We start from the raw sequence: 7,882 nt of genomic DNA on the forward strand, positions 1-7,882 counted from the left end.
TGTCTATAAATTTTAACACTACAGATGGATTCAGATATTCTTAACATCAGTTTGACCTTCCTTCTCTGTCAGGGCAAGGATCTCCTTCACCACTTCATCCAAGGAGGGTAAGGGCAATGACTCTTGAGATGAAGTATAAGAAAAAAAATAAATTAGAGAAAGTCGTAACTTCTGAAACTTCTGAAAACGCTAAGAAAGTCATAACACATTTCATGTCTTTCTCTGATATCTAGGATGAAAGGGAAACAAAAATCAAAAATAGAGAACCCAAAGAAGAGTTTGTATCCCCTCTCAAATGGCCTCGAGCCCTGGGTTGGCCGAAACTAGAGGACCCAAACAATGCGCAATTGGAGTAGGGGTTAGGGCCTTTGTATCGCTAGATGACTGCCCTATCAAATTATTAACTTTGCTAAAGACCTGGTAGGTCTGAAAACCGAGGCATTTCGACCTTTCGATATAATTTCCAAATGTGAATGGTTAAAATCCTTGCGCTAACCCAAATTTTTTGAAAAACCCCTCCTCTAATGCATAACCGGCCAACTCCTCCTCCTTGGGTATGATAGTAAGAAACCAACATCTCATCTAGAAACAAACACATTTGATGGGTAATTGTGTGTCTTCAAAGTTTTATCACGGTGATGATATTTGTACTTAAAAAATATACATCTTGTGAATAAAAATCTCATGGTTATCATTTAATTTTATTTTTCATTTTGACAAGGATATGAGAGCCTAACATTGTCCAGAGCCCATTCACTCTTCGTCAAAACTACGCTTCACTCTAGTAAGAAACTCCACACCCCTTTCTTCGTCTACAATTTTTTGATGGGCCTATAGGGTCTCTCCATAATTAATGAATTACTCTCCCATGGTAGAGATGTTGTGATGTCCTCTTTAACATTTTGACTCCATATACATATACATATATACATATACATATACATATACATATACATATATATACATATACATATACATATACATATACATATACATATACATATACATATATACTATACATATACTATATATATATAACGATATATATAGTTATCGATATATATATCTATATATATATATATATATATATGATGATGTATGATATATGTATATAGTATATATATATATATATATATATATATATATATATATATATATATATATATATATATATATATATATATATATATAACGATAACTATAATTAATAATTAAATTGATCTAGATCCATCTTAACTCTGGATCTACCAAGTGCCAAGAAGGAGGAATAAAATATTTCTTAAGGTGAAAACCTCTCTTTTAGAGTGAAAAGAGATTTGATCCCTCTTAGTCCAGTCCAAAGTTAAAATGGATCTAGTCTAGACATATACAATGAAAAAAATAAAAATAAAAATTTGAGAAAAAAATAGCTTGCAAATTCAACTACCTTTATTTTTAAAAAATATTAAAACATTTATAACCTTTGATAAATTTAAAAAAATCAAAATATTTGTTTTATTCGAATATTTTTTTTTACATTATGGTAAAATTTTTGGGGCCTTCTCATTTGGAATTTCATTTTACCACTCAAATTTAAGAGGGTACGACCAAGGAGGATTGACGGGAAATCTAGGTTGATAACATTCCGTTAATAGGAAAATAGAGTAGAGTTGCAGGAGGGGAGCCTTAACACTCTCTCCTCTATAAAAATAGTGCGTTGGATAGTTAGGAAAAGATGATGAAGCGATGAGAATTGACTAAATAATTGTGATGGAATCTACTCTGTAATTTATTTTATGGTTGGGGTAAATGAACAAGAGAGGTGATGTGACAAGCTCAAAAAGACCTGAGTCGGTCCTTCTCAGAACACTATCAAAGTATGAGCTATGCACGTCCTTAGGCAGAAAATGTGCAATGGGGTTGTCAAGAAGAGAAGATACAATGCCCACAGTGAGATCAAAACTCAAGGTCAACAAACTAAGTTTCTATCTAGTTTCAATGATATAGACAATGGTGAACCATCTAACAAGGAAGTGCATCAAATTAGAAGGGGATCTATATGGAAAGACCGTGTCCTAGCCAGTGTTACTTATGCTATAATGATAAATGGTTCCTATGCTCAAGGGGCTTCATGTAGTCAAGTAGAGGGTTATTCTAACTAGAATGTTTTAGGGATTTGTGGGGATAAATACATTTCATAAATTGATGGGATCAAACTAGATGAAAGAACTACTTCTACAAGATTAGTGGCAGAGGGTGATTTAAGTTCAATAAATTTGGGAGGATGTAATTTGCAGCTCCAAAAATTTAGGTCGATTGGGAAAGGATGTAACAGACTGGAGAAAAGAAGTCAACGAAAAAAGAACTTGAAGCAAATGGCAACTAAAATATATCTCATTAGCAAGGCACCACTTATTCTAACCATACATTTAAAGAGATTTTCCCAATACATACGATGGTGCTTAAGCAAGTTAAGTGGTTGTTTTACCTTTCAAGCAAGGCTTGACCTCAGGTAATTTCTAACCCTTTGAAGTATTCTTATTATATTTTTCTTTCTTTCATGATTTTTGAGATACATTCATCCCTTTCATTATTCTTTATTTCCTTAACCATAGGAAATGAAATTTGGTTAAATGTTAACTTTAGGAGTGTATGGTATCTCAATTAATGCTAACTTGTCATATTAACATCTTTGTAGAATGTTGGAAATACATTGTGTGTTGTCTTTTAAACTATTTGTAATTTTCAAATATGATTACCTCATTTCCACAGAAGGAATTTTAATTTTAATTATCATAGTGTATTCATATATAAAATTTGTTGTCAACATAAAAGATCCTTTAGTTGTAGAAATTATTATTTATCAATGTAGCTAATAGCATGAAACAATAGGAAGCTTCTGGGTGAAAAGTTAGAATGAAAGTGATATGAGAAGTACAACTATATTGTTTGCCTAATATTTCAAGTGTGGAGAATACATAATTCGTTTTAGCTATTTTTTGGGGCCCATAAGAAAATATTGAGTAATTTTATTAGAGGGATAACAAAAATACATGAACAGAATACCATGACTGCTATCTCCATAATCTATCCATGTCAGGTCAAAGTCTGAAGAGACTGAGAGGTACAATTCTGAAAAGAGGTTGTTTGATTATGAAATCAGTGTGGAGCTAAAAATTAAAAAGGTACAAGAATTTGTTGTTGCTCTAGGGGCTATGGTGTCTCTATATCAGTAGTTATAATCAAGAAACATTAGTACCATGGTGCAGTAGAAACATCAACATAAACCACACATTTTCTCTTTGTAGTATTCAAAAAAATTATTTAAGGTCTTCACGGTAGCTTAGCTTAGACACACTCAGAATTCTAAAACCAGGATTGATGAAAATAATAATAATAATAATAATAATAATAATTATTATTATTATTATTATTATTATTATTATTATTATTTTCTTTTGTTGGGATTCTTTGATCCCCTAAGTGTTTTCTTGCAGCTCCAAGACACCCTTGGATAACTTATCAGTTTCCTTGTTATTTTCCCTATATACTCAAATGAAGGTGAGGTGAATAAAAAGAAATTGCAATTTATTGATGTCTTGAAAGTTTGAAACAAGGGTTGTAACAAGAATTTTCTTAGCTCAACATCACCTTTCATCCATTGTAACACGAGGAGGGAATCCCCTAGGACTTGTATTTGAAAAAATCATTTTTCATGAGCAAGTAGTAGAACCAATGTAGGGGTAATGAGATCACTATGGTTGTTTGAAGAATGGCCAGTACTAGATTTGAAGCTGAGGAAGTGATTTTGTGTGAGGTAAAATAGTCAATTTACCATTGGCTTTGGGCTCAAGATTTTGACAATCTATGATTTTTCCGACAATAGTGCCAATAGTATTATTATCATGTAAGAATATATATGAACACATGGTAAATCAGAAGCTAAAATAAATCTAGATTGATTTATAAAAATAAATTATTTAATCAAAACAAATTATACTAACCCAAAAATACCCACATACCAACCTTAAATTATTAAATTAAATACACACCCTCATATAATTATAATTACACCCTCGTATAAATATAATTAACAAAAAAAAAAACCATCACCAGCTTAATAGTAACTACCTCATATACCAAAAAAACTAAAAAGAAAAGATCACCAACTTAAAATAATAACCAACTTAAAAAAAAATAAACCCTCGCTAAAAGCAATCACTAAATGGAAAGTTTGAATGGTCCCTCCATTTTGGAAAAAAAAGCAAGCATCACCAACTTAATAGTAACTACCTCATATACTAGAAAAACCAAAAAAAAAGTTCACCGAATTAAAATAATAACCAACTTAAAAAAAAAAAAAAACCCCTCGCTAAAAGTAATCACTAAAATAGAATGTTTAAATGGTCCCTCTATTTTACCAAAATCCTTCCTAAAATAGAATGCCCAATAGATCCATGGGAATGAATCCAAAGTACCTTGCCCAATAAATCCCTGGGAATGCATCGAAGGTACCTTGGGGCTTTTAGGATTGTGAAAAGAAGGAAATGTTGGCGGGAAAAATGTGGGGTGCCGCAAATCAAAACACTATATTAACGCATAATAAAAGTTCATTTTCATGCCGCCAACTTCGTAAGGGGGATTTTCAATTTTTTGGAACTTGCCCTAACTGTGTTTTTGTATATATAAAACAGTAACATAAGATTTGAACATATAGAATTTTGCGGTGTTTGAGTTCATAGGATTTGAAGTTGTGCTGTCAATCAGAAATCATAATAGCAGGGTGTTGAACTGTGAGAAATCAAATTTTTGAATTTGGTTTGGGGATAAATCTCTCTCGATCGATGATGGATAAGGCCAATATAAATAGTTACATCGAATCTTGGTTCACAAACAATGCAGGAAGAGCTAAAAACAATATTGATCCTTTATCCTTTTATTATTTCTTATGGAATTCCATGGTGCCCCTTCCATGAAGCCCCTGTTTCACTTGCCACTGTCGCCTCAAGCCCCAAAAGAGCCCAGTTTGGACCCCTCTCAATATCCCTGAACGATGTCGATTGAAATGGTTGTGAGCTGAAGAGTCGGCCCCAGATGGGTGTTGAAAATGGATTTAAAGAGTTTCGGCTCGGGGTTTTAGTCTAGTTTGTGGAGGATGTGCTCAAATTGTCCTATGGTGCTAGCATAGATGCCATAAAAAAAATTCTTTGGGCTGGCTTGAAACTTGGGAGGAAGCACAACCCCTCGCAATTAATTTTCTTGTTGATTTGCTTTGCAAAGAAAAAATGTTTGATGTGATATGGATTGCATCAAGGTAACGAAGAACGAGGGGATCCTGTCCACGGAAACATTCTCCTGTGTTTGGGAATTATGTGCAGGCTGGTAAGGTTGAGGAGGAGAGGATGACATTCGAGGTGATGGAGCGGTATGGATTCCGATAAGATGTCGTTACACTAAATTGTCTTCTCAATGTGTTGTGTAGGCACAAGCAGGTGAAAGCAGCAACCAAATTCCTTGATAGAATGAAGGTGAGGATCACCTCGGATGCTGACACATCTGCATTGCTACTGGAGGGATGAGAGATCGCAGGCGATGTGTTTAATTCTAGAATCATGTTTGGAGAAATTTTTAGTCGCATCGGATGGTTTTCGAACAACATACCGGCTTATAATGCCTTCTTGAGCATTCTGGTTAATGGCTCTCGATTTGAAGAGGCATCGAGGTATCTGACCATGATGAGTAATATGAAGCATTTGCCTAATCTGACCTTCTTCCAAAATACACTGCAAATCCTTTAGCAGCATAAGAACATGAAGGATGCCTATTGACTATGGGAGTTTATGAGGAAAAATGGTATTGTACTTGATTTTCCCACTTATAATACAATGATTGGCGTGTCTTGCAGTGCAATCCCGATCCAAGTAGGTTTTTTTGACCATCTGTTGGATGAGATGAGTTTTAATGACATCTTTCCTGATTTTAAGACTTACAATACCATTTTTGAAGGTCTTTATCACTGCCCACAAGGTGGAGGAGGCATCAAGCATTTTTTATAGATGTAATGATGGTATTTATCATTGCTCGCAAGATGGTTGTAACAACGTGGAAACACATTATATAGAAGGCCATTTTCCCAAAATCGAATTGTGTTGCTATATTAATTGATTGGTTTTGTGACCCAGTAAATATACAATCATTATTACTTTGATCACAACTTTAACTTTATGTTTATTCCACTCGACCAATTCTTTGGATCAGATCTTTTTCCATCCCATTCTTAGTCCCCCAAAATGGAGAATGGAAAATGAATAGGCAATGCTTTGACATTAAAAAATAATATAGTTTATGGTATATATCTATCAAAATGTAACGTAAAATTACTTTCAAATTGCGTTTAATCTCATATTTCAGCGTTTTATAATATTTCGTTAATACACGTTTAAATTCCCCCATAAAATTGAAGAAATTGACTAACCGCAATAGAAATTTGACAAAACGAATTGATTGGATTTGTGACCCAAGAAGAGCATTACAAGAAGTAAAGTATTCTATGGAGGCAATTCCTAGAGGAGTGCAATTACCTATTTAAACTATGACAAAGTTGAAGAAGGCCTTGTGTCAAGCAAGCAAGATGCATATGCACAACTTGAAAAAAATGAAAGGTATTTAAATTCAGACCAAGTAATCACTATTTAAATTTTTCAAGTCAGTCCCTTTGAGGGGGAGTTGCTTGCCTTCACTTTAAGCCAATGTTTACAATGTTGATTTCCATTTCTTGTTGCGATGATGTGGTTATCAGTGAATTTCACAAACCTTGACAAGATTGACTGACGTAGTATAGATGAATCTCAACAATAGAATAAGTTGCTCTCAGTTTTTCCTTTGTGTTATACAATGTTTAATTCTATGTCTTAGGGCATCATTTATCTCAATTAAAAATCATCTTGGACTTTTTTGCAATTCATTTTCTCCTTTTTCTTATTTTCCATTTTATTGATTTCAATTTGTAACTTTTGTATGTTCAACTATAGATTAGCAGGAGGTTAATTTCTTGAGGAAGAGTAAAGATATTCTAGTTGTTTTATGTGTGCAAGTGTGTCTTGAAGTTTCTATTGATGGATGTAACCCCTCCTACTGTTGCTCCAACCATTGCCTTAATGAGAGGAATACTGGAGAAAAAAAGTAGTTTGTATCTTGGTTCTATCTCTAGGTAGCCAACTTCCTACTGGAGAGGGTTTGACACACACATGTGCAAAGCACCTCCAATAGTATCATAATATAGGCTATAGCCATTTCTTGGATTACACAATTTCAGTGTTTGTATTCATTTGTGGCTTTTGGGCTTGAATATCATTCCTGAGATCAAAGCCATAACTATCCATTATAGGCTCTTCCTTTAACTTGTTTTCCCTAACCTATTTGTATTGCCTTTTCTATAGGGTTCATTCTTTTTGTGTCGATAATCCCGATATACTTTTCTATAGATGTGAAAGAATAGTTTCACCAGGAATTTGATATGGTACCACAATCTGCTTGGAATATGATTTACAAGGCAGTCAAAAGCACACTTGGTGAACAAAGGCTCTCAGAATGAGATTCATTTTGCAAGACTAATAAAATGAAAATAGGAAGGGATGTATCATTTCACATTAATTAATATTCTCCTTTATTCAATAGGAAACTTTCCTCTTGGTCTTGATTCACAATCACAGATGATTCCTTTAAGAGAGGTGAGATAAGAGTTTTAATGGCTACCTCCATCCACTTTGTCGAGTAGTGAAAAGGGTTTTTTTTACCTCTATTTACCCCACATTAATTGTCAATCCAGGAACGATTTTTTATTTCAAAGAGTGTACTCAGTTTGAGGCGGTCATTTGTCAGAGTAATGCTAGTAGTATAGTGC

The 7,882-nt window shown here is 33.7% G+C and overlaps 1 pseudogene; it reads left to right on the forward strand.

Moving 5' to 3' along the window:
- Positions 1-4,927: 4,927 nt before the first annotated feature.
- On the forward strand, positions 4,928-6,649 carry LOC149252015 (putative pentatricopeptide repeat-containing protein At1g26500; annotated as a pseudogene).
- Positions 6,650-7,882: the final 1,233 nt, after the last annotated feature.

This window comes from Pinus tabuliformis, chromosome 7 (assembly GCF_031772625.1).
Source record: "Pinus tabuliformis cultivar Carrire ecotype Pingquan chromosome 7, CPIR1, whole genome shotgun sequence".
NCBI lineage: Eukaryota > Viridiplantae > Streptophyta > Pinopsida > Pinales > Pinaceae > Pinus > Pinus tabuliformis.